The sequence below is a fragment of the Mauremys reevesii genome, linkage group 1, assembly GCF_016161935.1.
Source record: "Mauremys reevesii isolate NIE-2019 linkage group 1, ASM1616193v1, whole genome shotgun sequence".
Lineage (NCBI taxonomy): Eukaryota > Metazoa > Chordata > Testudines > Geoemydidae > Mauremys > Mauremys reevesii.
The window spans coordinates 205,959,198-205,978,283 of NC_052623.1; the positions used below are offsets into that span (position 1 = coordinate 205,959,198).

Genomic DNA, 19,086 nt, shown 5'->3' on the forward strand with positions numbered 1-19,086 from the left:
GAGGATCCCCTACTGTTAGCAAAACATGTGGGCTGCAGTAGAGAGCACCAGCAGTTCTCATAGGAAACAGTCAAAAGCATATTCTGTGTAACAGCTGGCGAGGGGAGGGAGGGGACATCAGCTGAGTAGAATTAAAGGGCCAATGGCATTCTGTATTTGGAAGTTTCTCAGATAGTAAGAGTAGAGGAATGGAAGTCAGGATTCCTGGATTCCTGCAACAGGGTGTCTTGCTCCATGAGCTGAAGAGCTTGGGGCTAAGCCAGCCCTGATCACAGGACGAGCCCCAGCTGAGGGGAATCCCGTGCTTCCAACATAAAAGCAGCAGGAAGCTGCAGTGAAGGGGAAATGGTGGGAAGTTGTGGTAGAATCTGCAGAGTGAGGAAAACATGCCAGATACAAAGGCCTGGGAGGAGGAAGAGAAACCTTGGGTTGCATGGACTTATGAATGGACATTGTTTTGGGATATTGAGTTTTAGTCACAGCTTATTTTATATTAATAAAACCAGTCCCCAAGGAGGGGTGTTTTTTGACCAATAAAAAGCCTGAGTGAAGTTTATTTGAACAGTCCAAGAGGGGACACTGAGGCAGGTTGCCTCACTGCGATCCTAGGCCATGAGAGGTGCATAGAAGGCAGCTGGACTGACTACATTTCTCTTCCCAGCTCTGCTACTGAGCACATTGCAGTTGTCTCCCTTCTCTTCTTCCTGCTCTCTGTCTGCCTCTGCACTCTCCTCCCACTTCTCCATTTGTCTCCCCCTCAAGTCTCAGTTTAGCACCATCTAGCCTTCCTCCTGCCACATCTGGAACATGCCCTGCCACCCTCGTGTCTGCCCACACTCTCATCCACTGCCCATTGAAGTCTTCTCATTGACTTCAGTGGGCTCCAGATAAGGGTCCAAATGCCTCCCCTCTCTCATCAAATCCCTTTTTAAACCCAGCTTCTTCCAGGAAGTTTACTACACTTAGCCCTCCCAAACCACTTAACTCCTCTTTCCCACAACCTCCCTTCCCTGAATTTTTGTCACTTCTGTGCTGCATTGTAAAGGGTGCAGCTGTGTTTTGATTCATCCATCCGTCCGTCCTCTGTTATCTAATCTATTCATTCAACATCTCCAATCTATCCAGTCCATCTGTCTACATTTCCGACCTTAGTATCTAAACGCCATGTACACCAAGTAACATTGAATTCTGTCCACAAAAGAGCTTTACCTCTCGTCTCCACCCTTTTTTATACTCCCTCTCCTGAATAGCAGCACTTTGGTGGCTGTCTGCCTGGAGAAAGTTCCTGGGTCATGCAGGGGCTCTGATAAAGTCGGTTTTATATAGCACCATGCATATTTACACTGCTAATACAAGAAATGCTGCTGAACCACTTAGTTTGGATCAACAGCTGAACAAGTTCAAGAAGACCATTTCTGGGGGTTTGATTTGGGCCCATCTCTAAATACTACATGATTCCCATGAAAATGTGGCTAGCTAATTGTTTTGCATGGCCTCTGTAAGATGTTCCCTAAGACATGGGGCCCCTGAATTCCACAGTTTCCCATGATTTTAATATTTTTGGGTGATACTTAATAATTTTACTTAAGAACTGCCATGCTGTGTCAGACCAATGATCCATCTAGCCCAGTATCCTATCTTCTAACAATGGAAGGTACCAGATACTTCAGAGGGAATGAGCAGAACAGGGCAATTATCACATGATCCATCCCTGTCATCCAGTCCAAGCTTCTGGCAGTCAGAGGTTTAGGGATACCAAGAGCATTGGGCTGCCTTCCTGACCATTTTGGCTAATAGCCATTGGTGGACCTACCCTTCAAGAACTTAACTAATTCTTTTTTGAACCTACTTATACTTTTGACCTTCAGAACATCCCCTGGCAATGAGTTCCACAGGTTGACTGTGCGTTGTGTGAAGTATTTCCTTATGTTTGTTTTAAACCTGCTGCCTATTAATTTTATCGGATGATTCCCCAGTTCTTGTGTTATGTGAAGGGGGAAATATCACTTCCCTGAGCTGCAGGTTAAGAAGCTGGAAGGTGGGTTCTGAGCAGAGGGAGATTCAAACTAACTAGCTCCCAAATTTACTTAAGAGTTGCTCTTCTACATCTTTATAGACCCCTGTAGAATCCCTTATCTGGACAGATTCTTGGGGCTTGATACTCCACTGCCTTACACCCTTGTGTAATCATTTGCATCCGTGTGAAGTATGTGGATGAGTTCTCTTATGGGGGAGTTCTCATATGTGGGTATGGAAACTGGGGTTAGGGTATTATGGGTGGAGTAGACAGCTCTTTTGATAGGGGAGGTTCAGCAACTGGGACATGGAGAAGGACTGATTTGTCACCAATTGCTTTCAGTGCCCCGGACAGAGTTTCATGTGTTTTGTCTTCCGATTTATTTGAGTGAACGTAGTGCTGGTGAATTTATTGGCAGCCCCCAAGACTGGAAACTGAAGCCAAGAATATTAAAAGCTTACGACACAGGCTTTCCCCTCACTGGCCCATCAATGTGCATCAAGCTTACTATGAAAAGGTCACCAAGTAACTCCTCCATATTTATACAGTCCTTAGCCAATCTGAGCAGAGAGGCCATGAGTTATAATTGTGTGGGTAGGGTGTTGTAGACATCTGTCCATAAAGAAGTGGGCTGAGGCCTACCAAACTCATTTCATGTGCCACCAAGCAGGTATTGTACGGTAGCAACTTTGAGTCACCATGGACTTAGAAAAGATTCAAACTAGAGCCTGGGAGGTAAGTCACTGTAGCTCATTGCCAATTCCCAAAGCCATCCAAATGCCAATACTATGTTTGGCAAATAAAACAGAGAGAGAGAAAAATGTTCACGGATGCTTTCAAAAGGTGGGAGCTCCCCTGGGAACTCCCCACAAGAGAGAGGTTGTATTTTTCTTGTCATTTAGTGTTTATCAGTATAAAAGCAACATTCAAAGTCACAGAAGCTATCCTAGCCACAAAAGGCTTAAAGTATCGAATTATGTCCTTCACGCTGGTCCGTGGAATTGCTGGCCCTGCACAGCCAGAGAGGATCCCCTACTGTTAGCAAAACATGTGGGCTGCAGTAGAGAGCGCCAGCAGTTCTCATAGGAAACAGTCAAAAGCATATTCTGTGTAACAGCTGGCGAGGGGAGGGGGGGGGGACATCAGCTGAGTAGAATTAAAGGGCCAATGGCATTCTGTATTTGGAAGTTTCTCAGATAGTAAGAGTAGAGGAATGGAAGTCAGGATTCCTGGATTCTTGCAACAGGGTGTCTTGCTCCATGAGCTGAAGAGCTTGGGGCTAAGCCAGCCCTGATCACAGGACAAGCCCCAGCTGAGGGGAATCCCGTGCTTCCAACATAAAAGCAGCAGGAAGCTGCAGTGAAGGGGAAATGGTGGGAAGTTGTGGTAGAATCTGCAAAGTGAGGAAAACATGCCAGATACAAAGGCCTGGGAGGAGGAAGAGAAACCTTGGGTTGCATGGACTTATGAATGGACATTGTTTTGGGATATTGAGTTTTAGTCACAGCTTATTTTATATTAATAAAACCAGTCCCCAAGGAGGGGTGTTTTTTGACCAATAAAAAGCCTGAGAAGTTTATTTGAACAGTCCAAGAGGGGACACTGAGGCAGGTTGCCTCTCTGCGATCCTAGGCCATGAGAGGTGCATAGAAGGCAGCTGGACTGACTACATTTCTCTTCCCAGCTCTGCTACTGAGTCACTTGGGGTACGTCTACACTACAAGACTATTTTGAATTAACTTAATTCGAATTTGTGGAATCGACCTTATGAAGTCGAATTTGTGTATCCACACTAAGGACACTAATTCGACTTTGTGAGTCCACACTAACGGGGCCAGCGTCAACTTTGGAAGCGTTGCACTGTGGGAAGCTATCCCACAGTTCCCGCAGTCCCCGCTGCCCATTGGAATGCTGGGTAGAGCCCCCAATGCCTGCTGGGGGAAAAAAATGTGTTGAGGGTGGTTTTGGGTAACTGTCGTCATTGAACCGTCAATCACACCCTCCCTCCCTGAAAGCGCCGGCGGGAAATCTGTTCGCGCCCTTCTCTGGTCGGTTACAGCGCAGACGCCACAGCACTGCAAGCATGGAGCTCGCTGTGATCATCGCTGCACTTATGGCCGTTGTCAACCCCTCGCACCTTATCGTCCACCTCTTCCACAGTCAGCTGCTGAGAAATCGGGCGAGGAGGCTCCGGCAGCGCGGTGAGGAGAGTGGCGCAGACCTCTCAGAAAGCAGGGTACGCCGCGCAGTGGAGATCATGGTGGCAATGGGTCATGTTCATGCTGTGGAATGGCGATTCTGGGCCCGGGAAACAAGCACGGACTGGTGGGACCGCATAGTGCTGCAGGTCTGGGATGAATCACAGTGGCTGCGAAACTTCAGGATGCGTAAGGGCACTTTCCTTGAACTCTGTGACTTGCTGTCTCCTGCCCTGAAGCACCAGGACACCCGGATGCGAGCAGCCCTGACTGTGCAGAAGCGAGTGGCCATAGCCCTCTGGAAACTTGCAACGCCAGACAGCTACCGGTCAGTAGCGAACCACTTTGGCGTTGGCAAATCTACCGTAGGGCTTGCTGTGATTCAAGTAGCCCACGCAATCGTTGAGCAACTGCTCTCAAAGGTAGTGACTCTAGGAAACGTCGAGGTCGTCAGAGATGGCTTCGCCGCGATGGGATTCCCAAACTGCGGTGGGGCTATAGATGGGACTCACATCCCTATCCTGGGACCAGCCCACCAGGCCAGCCACTACATTAACCAAAAGGGCTACTTTTCTATGGTGCTGCAAGCACTGGTGGACCATAGGGGACGTTTTACCAACATCTACGTTGGGTGGCCGGGCAAGGTTCATGACGTGCGTGTGTTCAGGAACTCTGGTCTGTTTAGACGCCTCCAGGCAGGTAGTTTCTTCCCGGACCACAAAATAACGGTTGGGGATGTGCAGATGCCTACAGTGATCCTCGGGGACCCAGCCTACCCGCTAATGCCCTGGCTCATGAAGCCCTATACAGGCGCCTTGGACAGTGAGAAGGAACTCTTCAACTACCGGCTGAGCAAGTGCAGAATGGTGGTGGAGGTGCTTTCGACATCTCAAGGGAGATGGCGGAGCTTACTGACTCGCCGGACCTCAGCGAAAAAAATATCCCCGTTGTTATTGCAGCTTGCTGTGTGCTCCACAATCTCTGTGAGAGCAAGGGGGAGACCTTTATGGCGGGATGGGAGGTTGAGGCAAATCGCCTGGCTGCTGATTACGCTCAGCCAGACAGCTGTGCCAATAGAAGATCCCAGCGGGAAGCGCCAGCATCCGGGAGGCTTTGAAAGCTAGGTTCCTCAGAGAGCAGGGTAACCTATGACTGTCCACTTGACTTACAGAGAAGCTGAACCTGAGCCTGTTTCAGTGACTGTTGACTTCGATCTGCGGTTACATACCCTCCAGGTTTCCCTTCTAACACACGTTTTAAAATAAAATTAATTGAACACTGATTATTAACAAAGTTTTCTTTAATTATGAATTCCTGTTCTAGGGTTGAAACATGGACGCAGACTGTGGTGGGTACGGTGTGCACTGATGTACAGACCGCTACACTAGAGGAATGACAGGCTCCTGCTCAGCGGTCTCTGGGGAGGACGGTGGGTGTGCAGGAAGGTGGGTTTGCAGGAAGGTGAGGTGCGCCTTTGGGACAGAGTTTGGATGCAGGCTCTGGGCTGGGGGTGAGGGGTGGGAAGGGTGAGTATGTGTCCGTGGATGAGGGCTCTTGCTGGGGCTCAGGGCGGAGAGGCTCGTGGCTAGGGTGGAAGGGCATGGTAAGGGCAGCCTGCCTTGCCATTTGTGGATGGCAGGCGCTAGGACCCCGGGGCAGCATACACCTCCCAGACTGACCCTGGTGCCTAGTGACTGCAGTCTGTGTGTGTCCTGCTGTTGATCCTGCCCCAAGTCTGTACCCTGGTAATGGAGGCTGTCCTATGCGACAAAACCCCTCCCCTTCACACAAAGTCTTCTGACAAGAAAACGGGACGGAAACAGTGAATAACAACAAACTACTTTTAATACTCAACTACACAGTGGGGATGAAACTTGGATTTGGGACTGGGTGATGCAGGAAGGGAAGCACTTCAAAGTTTATGGCATCAGAGCTGTGTGGTACATGAGCGCTCTGCTGGGGTGCTGTGCCAGTTTTCACGCCCCTAGCGCCTCCTTCTTGTTATTTTGGGTGAGGGGACAGGACTTTGTGGCGGGGATTGCGGTTGCAGATACAGTGCAGGGGGGCTCTCTCCTCCTGCCTGCGGTCCTGCAGAACATCTACAAGGCGCCGGAGTGTGTCCATTTGCTCCCTCATTAGCCCAAGCAGCGTTTGAGTCACCTGCTGGTCTTCCTGCTGCCATCTGTCCTCCCGTTCGATGTGTGAGCACTGGTGCTGACATAGGGTCTCCCTCCACTGTCTCTGCTCGGCCGCCTCGGCTCTGGAGCAGGCCATCAGTTCCGAGAACATGTCGTCCCTAGTCTTTTTCTTTCGCCGCCTAATCTGCGCCAGCCTCTGTGAGGGGGATGGCGGGGCAGTTCGTGAAAGAGCCGCAGCTGTGTGATGGGAAAAAGGAAGTGATTTCCTTGAAAAGATACATGTTTGCGAACAGTGAACACAGTCTACTCAGTTTCTGTGAACAAGACCATACAGGAAACCTAGTCTTACGAGCTCTCAGGACAAGTTCGAGATTTCAGAAGACGCTTTCAGTGGCTGCGGTCTTGCACCGGAGATCGGACAAGCGGGGCGGTACAGCTGAATCCGTTTATCAGCCAGGCCTGGTAAGCCCTACACTATAGGCTGCTTAACAGTTAATGGGTAGCTGTGCCCTCCCGCAGAAGGCAATCTGGAAAGCATAAAGTCCGACTCTGTTCCAGCCCCTCGCGGCTGTGCCCGGGAAAGATCAGTGTATGCTTTTCCTCTGCGGCCTCCAACACGTGCCTGTTGAACGAAGGTCTTTGCTATGCAAAGTAAAAGTCAAGCAGTCACAATAGTAACAGTACACTAATTGCCCTACTTAGATGCAGCAGTCGCTGAACAACATTACCCTGAGGCGGGTCTCTCAGAGAGAGAGAGAGAGAGAGAGAGAGAGAGAGAGAGAGAGAGAGAGAGGGAGGGGAGGGGAGGGAGAGGGGAGGGAGGAGGGAGGGGAGAGGGGAGGAGGGGAGGGGAGAGGGAGAGGGGAGGGAGGGAGGGAGGGGAGGAGGGAGGGGGAGGGAGAGGGGAGGAGGGAGGGAGGGGAGGAGAGGGGAGGAGGAGGGGAGAGGAGAGGGGAGGAGGGGAGAGGGGAGGAGGGAGGGGGAGAGGGGAGGGGAGGAGGAGGGGAGAGAGGGAGGGAGGGGAGAGGGGAGGAGGAGGGAGGGAGGAGAGGGGAGGGAGGAGGGGAGAGGGGAGGGGAGGGAGGGAGGGGAGAGGGGAGGAGGAGGGGGGAGAGGGGAGGAGGAGGGAGGGGAGAGGGGAGGGAGGAGGAGAGGGGAGGGGAGGAGGAGGGGAGAGGGGAGGGGAGAGAGAGGGGGGAGGAGGGGGAGAGGGAGGGGGAGAGAGAGGGGGAGGGGAGGAGGAGAGGGGAGGGGGGAGAGAGAGGGGAGAGAGGAGGGAGAGAGGGGAGAGGGGAGGGAGAGAGAGGGGAGGAGGGGGAGAGGGGAGGGGGAGAGAGAGGGGAGAGAGGGGGAGAGGGGAGGGGGAGAGAGAGGGGAGAGAGAGAGGGAGAGAGGGGAGAGAGAGAGGAGAGAGGGGAGAGAGAGAGAGAGAGAGAGGGGAGAGGGGAGAGGGGAGGGGGAGAGGGGAGAGGGGAGAGAGAGGGGAGGGGAGGGGGGAGAGAGGAGAGGGGAGAGAGGGGGGAGAGGGGAGAGAGAGAGAGAGAGAGAGAGAGGGGAGGGGGAGAGGGGAGAGAGAGGGGGAGAGGGGAGGGGGGAGAGAGAGGGGAGGGGAGAGAGAGAGAGAGAGAGGAGGGGAGAGGGGAGAGAGAGAGAGAGGGGAGGGGGAGAGGGGAGAGAGAGGGGGAGGGGGAGAGAGGGGGGAGAGGGGAGAGAGAGGGGAGAGAGAGAGGGGAGGGGGAGAGAGGGAGAGAGAGAGAGAGAGAGGGGAGAGAGAGAGAGAGGAGGGGAGAGGAGAGAGAGAGGGGAGAGAGAGAGGGGAGAGGGGAGAGAGAGAGAAGGGGGAGAGGGGAGAGAGAGGGGAGAGAGAGAGAGAGAGGGGAGGGGAGAGGGGAGAGAGAGAGAGAGAGAGGGGAGGGGGAGAGGGGAGAGAGAGAGAGAGAGAGAGGGGGAGAGGGGAGAGAGAGGGGAGGGGAGAGGGGAGAGAGAGGGGAGAGGGGAGAGAGAGGGGAGAGGGGAGAGAGAGAGAGAGAGAGGGGAGAGAGAGAGAGGGGAGGAGAGAGAGAGAGAGAGGAGAGAGAGAGAGAGAGGGGAGAGGGGAGAGAGAGGGGAGGGGAGAGGGGAGAGAGAGGGGAGAGAGAGAGAGGGGAGAGGGAGAGAGAGGGGAGAGGAAAAAAATGCTGCGGGAATCCCTGCACAGACCAGGACCGTATGCAGCCATGCTGGTGGAGGCAATGGTTCCGCTTTACGTGAGGATGGCCTGGTGCGGAAGAGTGTGCTTCCACGGAGCACCAAATAAGGCGCCTCTCCCCAGGAACCTCCTGCGGAGGCTTTTCGAGCACCTCTACGAGACCTTCGTGGAAGTGACCGAAGAGGATTTCTAATCAATCCATATATGTGAGGACCGTCGTTTTATATAGTTTTATATGGACAACTTTTTAGCTAGTTTTTATATAGTATATATTCCTGTTTTTTAAGAAATAAATGTTTCCATGTTTATAACACTTACCGACTAATCCTTCCCCTGATTCTGAGTCCGTGTTAACGGCCGGGGAGGGTTGGTAGGGGATCTCTGTGAGGGTGATGAAGAGATCCTGGCTGTCGGGGAAAGCGGTATTGTAAGCGCTGTCGCCTGCGTCGTCCTTCACAAACCCTTCCTCATCTTCCCCATCGGCGAACATCGCCGAGGAACTGCCCCTCGACACTATCCCATCCTCAGAGTCCACGGTCACTGGTGGGGCAGTGGTGGCAGACCCACCTAGAATAGCATGCAGTGCCTCGTAGAAGCGGCATGTCTGGGGCTGGGCTCCGGAGCGTCCGTTTGCCGCTCTGACTTTTTGGTAGCCTTGTCTTAGGTCCTTGATTTTCACGCGGCACTGCGTTGTATCCCGGCTGTATCCTCTGAGTGCCATGGCTTTGGAGACCTTCTCGTAGGTCTTTGCATTCCGTTTGTTGGAGCGCGCAGCTCGAAAGCACAGACTCATCGCCCCACACAGCGATCAGATCCAGGACTTCCCGGTCTGTCCATGCTGGGGACCTCTTTCTATTCTGGGATTGCATGGACTCCTCTGCTGGAGAGCTCTACATCGTTGCAGGTGCTGCTGAGCTCGCCCCGATGTCCAACCAGGACATCAGATTCAAAGTGCCCAGACAGGAAAAGGAATTCAAATTTTCCTGGGTCGTTTCCTGTGTGGCTGGTCAGAGAATCCAAGCTTGGACTGCTGTCCAGAGCGTCAACAGAGTGGTGCACTGTGGGATAGCTCCCGGAGCTACTAAGTTCGATTTGCATCCACACCTAGCCTAATTCGAGATAGCCATGTCGAATTTAGCGCTACTCCCCTCGTCGGGGTGGAGTACCGAATTCGAACTAAAGGGCCCTCTAGGTCGAATTAAACGGCTTCCTGGTGTGGACGGTTGAGCGGTTAATTCGAATTAACGCTGCTAAATTCGATTTAAAGTCCTAGTGTAGACCAGGCCTTGGTAACATCGGGCAAATCATTTCAGGTCTCTGTGCCTGTTTGCCTATCTGCAAAATTGGAATAATGTCTGGCTCTAGGGTTCTGTTGCCATAAGCTAATGAGAAAAATGATTTCCTCTTTCAGCATGTAGTCACCCGTACAGCGTTACTGAAATAGTTTTGAAGCTCTAAGCTTCTTTGTGTATGACAAAACCAGTCCTACTGGCCACCCTGGACTTTATGGGGCTTGATTAATGTTGAAGTGCTTTTAGATCTCTGGGATGAAAGGTGTTGTCCCAAGTTTATTATTATTATTATTATGCTAAATTCTGAGTGGCACGATGCTACTACAGCTGCCACTGAAGTCAATTGGAATTGCTGGTGTTTAGCACCTTTTAGGGATTTTTTTATTATTATTATTTCTACTGTGCCAAAAAAAAAGCCCAAAAATCTCTCAGCACCATGGGTGCATGTAGCATTTTATAGATAAATGGAAGATGTGGTGCCTGCCCTGAACACCTTAAAAATCTAGGTTATTGTGTATTATGTCTAGGAGTATTACATGCAGCGGTTTCCTTTCAAATCTATTTAAATTGCTTTATTGTATTGTACTAAAGGAAGGGGAGAATGGGGTGACCCCTTGATTTTTGGAGGATTTCCAGCAACAACTTTGAGAGCCCTGTTGTCTGCTGACTAGGAGGTCCTTAACTCACAGCACAGAGCCTCAAGAATGAGGTACAGAATAATTTGCTTTATTGATCATATCTGCACTGCAGGAGGATCCATGCAGCACTCATTAAACTCCCCAAAACTCCAGTATGCGCTTGGCTTGGTGTAAAGCGCAGAATGGAGTCTCTGGGGCTAGTCTCTTCTCTGATTGTTCCTAAATACTGGTCTGGCCCCTACAAGCCACGCAGATGGAGTCTCATACGAGCAGAGGTTTTGTAGTAAATATATATATTGGTCTGAAAAGGTATTTTAAAAAAATACCAGGAGGCTATTTTGACAAATACCTGATTAACTGCCCACCTCACTCCGAAATCTCACTCTGCAACAGTTTATTTAAATTCCAAGGACAAAGGAATCTTTAACTTCAAGTACCATAAATAAACCAGTTAAAATAATACATCTCCAAGGAATAATAAAATAGGCAACTACACTAAACACATTAGTTCTGCTCCACTTTGTGCTAGTTGTGTTTGCCTCTCTCTACGAGAAATGTCTTTCTTTCTTTATGGGGGGGAAAAAGTGAAATTTAGCATTGATGAAAGGTGCTGGCTTAATAACCCTGGAGATTAAAGTTGGTTCGTTATCTCTGAAACAGCATTCCCTGCTGCTCCACGGTGCATGCTGCTCCATAGTGTCCCACCAATTTCCCTTAACTTTATCTCTGGAGGTGAGAAGGGAGTTCAGGCTTCATGATGCATTCACTTCTTGGCCTCTTCTATGGAGCTGTCATTGAAGATATTCGTATTGAATCAGTTTGTGATGTGGACACCTATCCATTTAAAACCCCCCCAAAACTAGACCTCTTTCCAAAAAGGTTTAGGCACTTAGGCTCCTAAATCTCTTGAAAGTATCTAACATATGCTCTTAAGTGCCCAAATCACTTTTGAAAATGGGAATTAAGTGCCTTACGTCACTTTGGAAAATGCTATCCTGAGAATCACCAGGTCATTTCTCACAGACCACCAAACCTCTACCAGATGGTACCAACTGATGGCCTCCACTGACTCGGGCCAAATTCACAACTGTCACCTTGAGGTAAAAAGCTCTGTGTCCCATTTCCAACCACCCAAGCTAACTACTCCCTGGAGAAAATATCTGAAACAAATGTATGAAACTTGGTGCAGTCTAAAGGGTGAGGGCCTTGCATGTAATCTAATGACTTTATGTATGCACATCATGTAAATCCTACTGGAGGAATCATTTGAGTGGGGCATTGATGGCAGCATGCAATGGGAGTTAAAAGGGTGTCTGAAGGGATTTACTGGTGTGTGTGGGGAGGATCCCAGAGACTTGTGATTATGCTGTACAGGTTCTCAGGCATAAACACATAGCTGGAGATCCCTGGGTCTTTGGAACCATTATCAACGGCGCCTCAGCCTATAGTTATTTTGTAGGCCAAAGTCTCTGCCTCCTCCTATGTTGCCAAGGTGATGAAGCTGTTCAATAGAAGTAATTGATCCTTCCAGGTAAGTTCTCCCCTTCCGTGAGCCTTCATGTGGGAGAAGAAATTATGGCCCTTGATTACTAGCCATTGAAAAGATGTTTCCTCTGCATCCCTGATAAATCTAAGAGGGCTTGAATTTTTCTCCCCCTTCTCCTCACACCCTGAATGACCCTTCTTTCTCTCCCTTTCCAAAGAGAGACCCAGGCCACCTTCTCACTTCCACACATGGGATCAGAGGAGGATACTGGATAGTTGAGGCTGCGGGGGATCATGTTTAACCCTGGCCTGTTAAAACATCGTCCAAAAGATGTTAACCCAAAGAAGCCAGGGCATAGCATGAAAAGTTGCTAGTCAAAAGCAAGGCTCCATCGTCACTGGGCTGGGGCTTTGGGTTTCTTGGAAACATTGATTCGCATAAGTGCAGCTCAATAGATGCTTTTGTTTTTGCATGTAAACGTTAATCAATCACATTTTATTAAAAATTTAAAGGCCTTGTAAGTGAGAGGGGGGAGAATGGAAAATGTTTGGGTCTGTGGTGCTCGTGGCAGGGAAAGCAGATCTGAGATTAATCTAGCAGCAAGAGCATAACACGCCAGGGTCAGGCTGGAGTTTTAGGGGTCTGTCCAGCTTTTGGATACTGCAGGTCTAGTGCACCAACACAGCTTAGTGGCACTATATAATATATAAAATATGAATGTAACTGAGAAATACTGGGATTCTACTGGGTTCCAGGGGACACAGTCTGACTATGTATTTGAGCTCAGTAATTCTGCCAACCCAACACTTGCCTAACAATCTCTGTAACAGCACTATGTATCTCTTCATCGGTGCAATTGTTTAAAGGCCCTTTAAACTTTACAGGCTGTGTGGCTGGATAGTGTGACAATAAGCATGGTACTAACTGCCTCTGTGGTGTAGTCTGCTCGAGATTGTGGGCTGGGAGTCAGGAAGAGACCTGACCCTGCTGCAGACACTGCCGCAGACTCTGTATGTGACTGTGTGAGCGAGACACCTATTGTTTCTCTCTGCCTCAGTTTCCACATACGTGAGATGGGAGTAATGACCTCCATTGACCTTCATGAAGTGTTTGGAGACCCTCAGTTAGAAAGGGGCTACACAAGTGCTAAGTATTACCCTTATCAGACTAAATGAAGGCACTGGGCAGAACTTGCAAGCTGCCGAATGACTGATCTGATCAATGATAGAATAACTAAAAGTAGAAAGTGATGCATCGAGTGACATTACAGGGAGCAGGAAGCCAGGGAAGACAGGTAGGCAATAGATTAGCCAAATTGATAGGGAGAGAAAGATAAACATCTGGGAGATACAGACAAGAAAGCAGAAGAACTCAGTGAGTGGTTAGTGAATTGCAAAATTGCAAAGATGCTCTGTGGTTTTTTTTATTAGGCCTTCTGCTGACACCTGGAACAATGAGAGACAAAACCAAGCAGAGACTTAGAATAAAAACTCTGGAAGGAAAAGCACACACACCACTTGCTTTTTGTCACCCTAAAGGCCCCCTCAGAAACCTGACCTTTTCCTGCACTACATCTCCCAAATACTACCAGCACTGTCACTGGGAAGGCCCCGTGGACGAGATCAGTAGCATCTCTTCTGTAGGAAATTAAAGCAGAGAGAAACACAGCTACAGATGCCATTTTATTCTACGGGTAGCTGCTGGTGGTTTTAATGGAAAAGGCTGGTCAAATCTGCATGTTAAGGAGAAGTCGTATTTTTTTTCTCCTAATTATTTCAAAGTTCTGGTCCATATCAACAGAGCTCTAAGAGCTTGTGATAAATGAAGGGGGGTGTAGCTCCCTTTGATAGACACCCACCCAGCCAGTTAGCTGTAAAATACCTCTTGGTAGCTGTTCTCTGCTTGCTTTACCTGTAAAGGGTTAACAAGCCCACAGGTAAAAGAAAAGGAAGTGAGCATCTCACCAAAAGAGCCAATGGGAAGGCTACAACTTTTTAAAATAGGGAAAGAAACTTTCCCTATGTCTGTTGTTCTCAGGAGAAGCAGTGATGGAGCAGCAGTGCTATAAGCAAAAATGATGTGTAAGGTTTGAACCAGGTATGAAAAAGTATTTTCCATACCTAGAAGAAATAATTTGGATAGGGAATGTTTAGTTAGACACTCTCAGGTTTATTTCTTATTTTGACTTGTGGATCTCCTCTGTGTTAACCCCAGAGCTTTTGTTTGCTTGTAACCTTTAAGCTGAACCCCCAAGAAAGCTATTTTGGGTGCTTAATTTTTGGAATTGCTCTTTTAAATCTAGCAAAAGCCTAAGTTCCAGACGTATTTTCTTTCTTTTTGTTTTTAATAAAACTTAGCTTTTTTAATAACAGGATTGAATTTTTGGTGCCCTAAGAGGTTTGTGTATATGTTGTTTAATTAGCTGGTGACCACAGCTAATTTCCTTTGTTTTCTTTCTCAGCTATTCCCTGGAGGGGGGGTGAAAGGGCTTGAGGGTACCCCCACAGGGAGGATTCTCAAGTTCTCATTCTTGGGTCCAAGGTGGTTTTTTATGGGTGGTGGCAGCATTTACCAAGCCCAGGTCAGAAAAAAGCTATATCCTTGGGAGTTTAATACAAGCCAGGAGTGGCAAGTATTAATTTTTAGGATCCGTGTGGGCCCCCACTTTCTGCACTTGGTATGACAAAGTGGGGATTCAGCCTTGACAGAACTTGATCTTTTTTCAGAGATGCTGGGCACCTGAAGTTCCTATTAGCCCACTGAGTGATGGGTGCTGAATATTTCAGAAAATAACATCAAACATGCCGACGTCTGGCTGTCTTAGTCTTTCCCTTTCCCCAAGCCCTGAAGTAGCAGCTGTGATTTATAGGGACACACCCATTGATAAAGCCTAGCAAGGACCTTTTTGGAGGAAGAGCTTTCTCCAGGAAGGGCCCGCCACTATGGGATTGCCTTCCACTGGAGATCAGCCTGAACCTTGTAACCCGCAGGGCATGGTGCAAGACTTCCCTCCTGAGGCAAACATCTTCATAACTAGAAGTCACTGTGACTCCTTTTGTAATCGGACTCTTCAGGTTATTAGGGCTACCTGTCTATTGCTTGGATACTGTAGTTGTGTGCTTTGGAAGTACACTACATAGACAAGTGCTGAATGTCAATAAAGAGAGGGGAGTCATCAGACCCTTCTGGTTGTAAGTGCTACCTGTGTGTCTAGTATACTAGAGAACACATAACTACAGTATCCAAGCACACAGGCAAGTGCTGAATGGCTATATGGAGAGGAGAATCGTACTCCTTCATGGATATTCCTTGGACTCAGTAATAACTGTAAAGAGCACCAGATACTGCAGTGATGTTAGTGACTAGATGGCAGGTGTGCAAAATCCGGACAGGGAGTTGCGGGGGAAATAGGCGCCTATATAAGACAAAGTCATGAATGTTGGGCTTGTCCCTATAAAATCAGGATATCTGCTCACCCTAAGTAATGGGCACTTTGGGAACACAGCTATAAAAATAATAGCAGGGAGTAGTTGTGGGCAAAATGTTCTCAATGAATTTCAAAACCACTTGGAACTTGTTCTGTGCCATGTTTCAATGACTTTAGCTCCAGGTCTCTGGAAGCTTCCCTGGAGTTCAGGAACTTGTGTGTGTGGGGGGGATATAGTTTTACATTGAATCATATAGGAGTTGCATGTTTTTTGAGGCAAAACCAGTTAACTGGGCCATCTTGACTGAATGTCATTTCAACTCTTTGTGCCCATTTGATCCTGAAACTCCAAGTGAAATTCTGGGATGCAAACGCTCATGGAGCTGAACTAAGGTTAGATGTTTGCTCATTGTAGCAAGGAGGCATAGCCTCCCTCAGAGGCAGACGTGGAGGCACGGCCACACCAGCTTACACCCATCCTTTTGGTAGAGGTGAAGAGTGGTCTTGTGACAAAAACTCGGAATTGAGAGTTCAGTTCTCTTCCTCGATCTGCTGCTGATTCCATACCTACCCTTGGGTAAGGCATTTAACCTTCCCATGCCTTTAGTTTCCCAGTTTGTAAATGAAGGTGATAATTATTTCCTGCCTGATGGAGGGGTCAGGACTTTTAGTTCTTTAATGTTTACACAACTCTTTGGAGATCCTTGGGTGGAAAGCACTAGAGGGAAGGATAATGCAGTGATTCACATGCAAAAAGGTATGTTTTAAGTAGGATGGGAGAGAGAGTGGAAGAAAGTAAATGCAGAAGAAGGGAGTCAGTCCTTCGGAAATGAGAAGTTGTCAAGTTATTCGAATCTCTGATGTTAATTGTTGGGGAATATTTTACCTGGGGCCCTCAGAAAATAGCACCTCTCTGACAATGGGAATACTCAGGAACTAATTTCTTGACCCACCAGGCTGAAGGACTCAAGCCCAGGAAGACATCTGGACAGAATGCCACACAGATTTGAATCCAACAGGGTAAGGAGCAGATGTAAGCGATGCAGGGATCTAACATAGAACAGCTTGGCTGACATCATAGTGGCTGTATGCTTCTGATGGGGAATGATAATATCAAGGGAAGAGCAGGTGTGAGTCATTTCCCTGGAGAGAGAGAGGCACGCGTGCACGCTCAGCCACACAGAAAGAGAGATGGGGGAGGGGAGGAGTAAAGCAAGGGAGATCATCTCACCCAGACACACATACCCCTCCCCATTACATACACACAAGTAAAGGGATTCATCTCTTTGAGTCCAAAGCCCCCCTCAAACAGACATTTCTTTTTCTCCTCTTGCCCATCTCTCCCACAAACTCAGGGCCATGTAATATGTGGCAAGATAACATTTGAGTAGTTCTTCAGTATCCATTTACTTTCTGCTGTGCATCAGTCTACTTTGTATGACAGGAACTCAAAGAAAGTAGGGTTGGGATGTAGGCATAATTGGCTGCAGAGAGATTTTCATATGGCATTATCTCCTCTCATTCTACCTCACCTGATGTATTTCATGTCCCTCACTGAAGTAAACTGAAAATATAAAAAGGTGTGACATCAGGGCAGGCATTGCTATAGGTTTGTTACATGCATGTGGAGAAAGCACATGTCTTTTCAACGTATGAAAAAGAACACTGAGCTTCTGGTGTTGGCTTGACCAATGCTGCAAATGCTCCCTCCACCACAGAGCCAGTGAGGATAAAAAAAGACTGTAACTTAATGAAAGTATAATCCAACCCTCTAAAACTGCAAGTCTAAGCAACACCAATCTCTAGGACCATGAAGCAAATAACCTCACCAAAACAAAAGGAATGGTACTCAAAACTCTAGATAAAAACCTAAAGCAACAATGTGTGTGTTACTGGGAAGAATGGGTTACAATCAGGAATCAACCAGGTTGCTACAGATCCCTACAGAAAGTCTTCACTCTAGCAAATGACCTCACCCCAATGAAATGTGCCAAACTCAGCCAGATTCTTACCAAATACAGAATCAGTGATGATCGTAAACTAGAGGTAGTGTGCAACAGACTGATGGAGGAGAGATTGAAATTGAACAAGAAAATCTTTCTCTCTGCCCAAAATGAGGGCGTGTGAGAGATTCCCCTCCCTCCCTCCCCCCCAAATTATTAGAAATGAGACAAGACTTACCATTAAAAGGCAGTGAGGGACAACTGCCTAGCTCTGGGAAAAAGGAGAGAGTTGACAAAGACAATATCGCATTACAGATCAATTTACTACTGAATCAGAAACAATAAATGGACTTGAGGGATTGAATTCCAAATATGCTGGGAAGCCCAAGCCTGAGCAGATGCTTGATCCATTGCATCTACCTATGACAAGAGCCCCAAAACTTTTTGTCCTGTTTGTACCTTGGCCATGCTTGTCTAGCTTGTAATGCCAATTTCAAATTCATAATTCTCTATTGGATTTGTGTGTACACATTTATTATATGGGTTAAATTATTCCAGTCCCATAAAGAGGGAATACATAGTGAAATCTAATAATTATCTTTGGTAGCAAGGAACCCCTTTCTTCTGCAAGTGTTGCATCATATCATGAGAATGATTAGGCTGAACTAATTAAGTGAAAAAGAATGAGGATCAAAGCACCAAGAAAGCCTCCTAGCACCAAAGGTTTAGTGTTCAACAGCAGAGTGAATGACGCCTATCTGTAATTACTCTAAAATGCTTGTGTGTGTTGACACAATCCCACTGTCCTTTTGTTCTCTTTCTGTTCCAGCTGTCACAGGAACTGAAAGGAAAATTGGCATTATTATGCTGGAGCCCTACATTTTGATCGATTTTGTAGTTGTTCCTTTTGGCTAAGAATACAAACCGTTCACATGTGTTGTCATGTATGTGCAATACACAGGGCCGGTGCAAGGATATTTTGCACCCTAAGCGAAACTTCCACCTTGCACCTGCCCCTGCCCGCTCCTTCCTTCAGAGCATCGCTTATTATAAACTTTCAAAAATGAATACTGCATAATGTGGCATTGTTCATTAGAATTAATACACGTTCATCTTGAAAATTTATTAATTTCATTATTTAGTCTACATATTTAATGAAAATAAATGACCTTGAGTCTCTCTCTTCCCCTCCCCCCATAGATCTGGAAAGGGCTGTTTTGGGGATCAGAGCACAGAGCTGGGAGTTGGGATCTGGCTTCTATTTTCCACCCTGGCACCAACTCACTGCATGACCTCAGGCAAGTTACTTCTCTGTTCTGGGCTTCAGCTCCCCACAGTGCCAAGGTGTGAAATGGTTCCTTGCTCCTGGGCTGGAAAGTGCAATGCAGGCGGGAGGGGGTGTCTGAAGGCCTGTCTTCCCCACAGGTGTGAGGTGAGGACAGAGTTCCAGCCTCCGTCATGACCATCCTGGTTGCTTTGCTCTGCCCCATGCCAATCGCTGCTGAAGCCCCTTACTCAGAGAGCTCTGGCCAGGGCAGAGGGGTCAGTGTTATTCTGGGCCTGATTTTCAGAGATGCTGAGCACCTGCGGTTCCCCCGATGTCTGTGGGAACTCCAGGGTTCTCAGTACTTCTGAAACTCAGGGCAATTTATTTCGAATGCTGGGCCAGGACTGAGCCTGCAAAGGCGCAGGTCCGTATACACCCCTCAATCCACAGCAGATCTCCCATCAATAACAGTGCAAGCAATCAGGAGAATGA

General features: G+C 48.1%; 1 long non-coding RNA gene across 1 annotated transcript in view; it reads left to right on the forward strand.

Moving 5' to 3' along the window:
* Window positions 1-18,626, forward strand: part of LOC120377777 — a 32,448-nt gene extending 13,822 nt beyond the window's left edge. Inside the window, exons 2-3 of the long non-coding RNA XR_005587486.1 lie at window positions 16,341-16,404; window positions 18,528-18,626. This is a non-coding gene — a long non-coding RNA (uncharacterized LOC120377777). The remainder of the gene's footprint in view (window positions 1-16,340; window positions 16,405-18,527) is intronic.
* The last annotated feature ends 460 nt before the right edge of the window (window positions 18,627-19,086 follow it).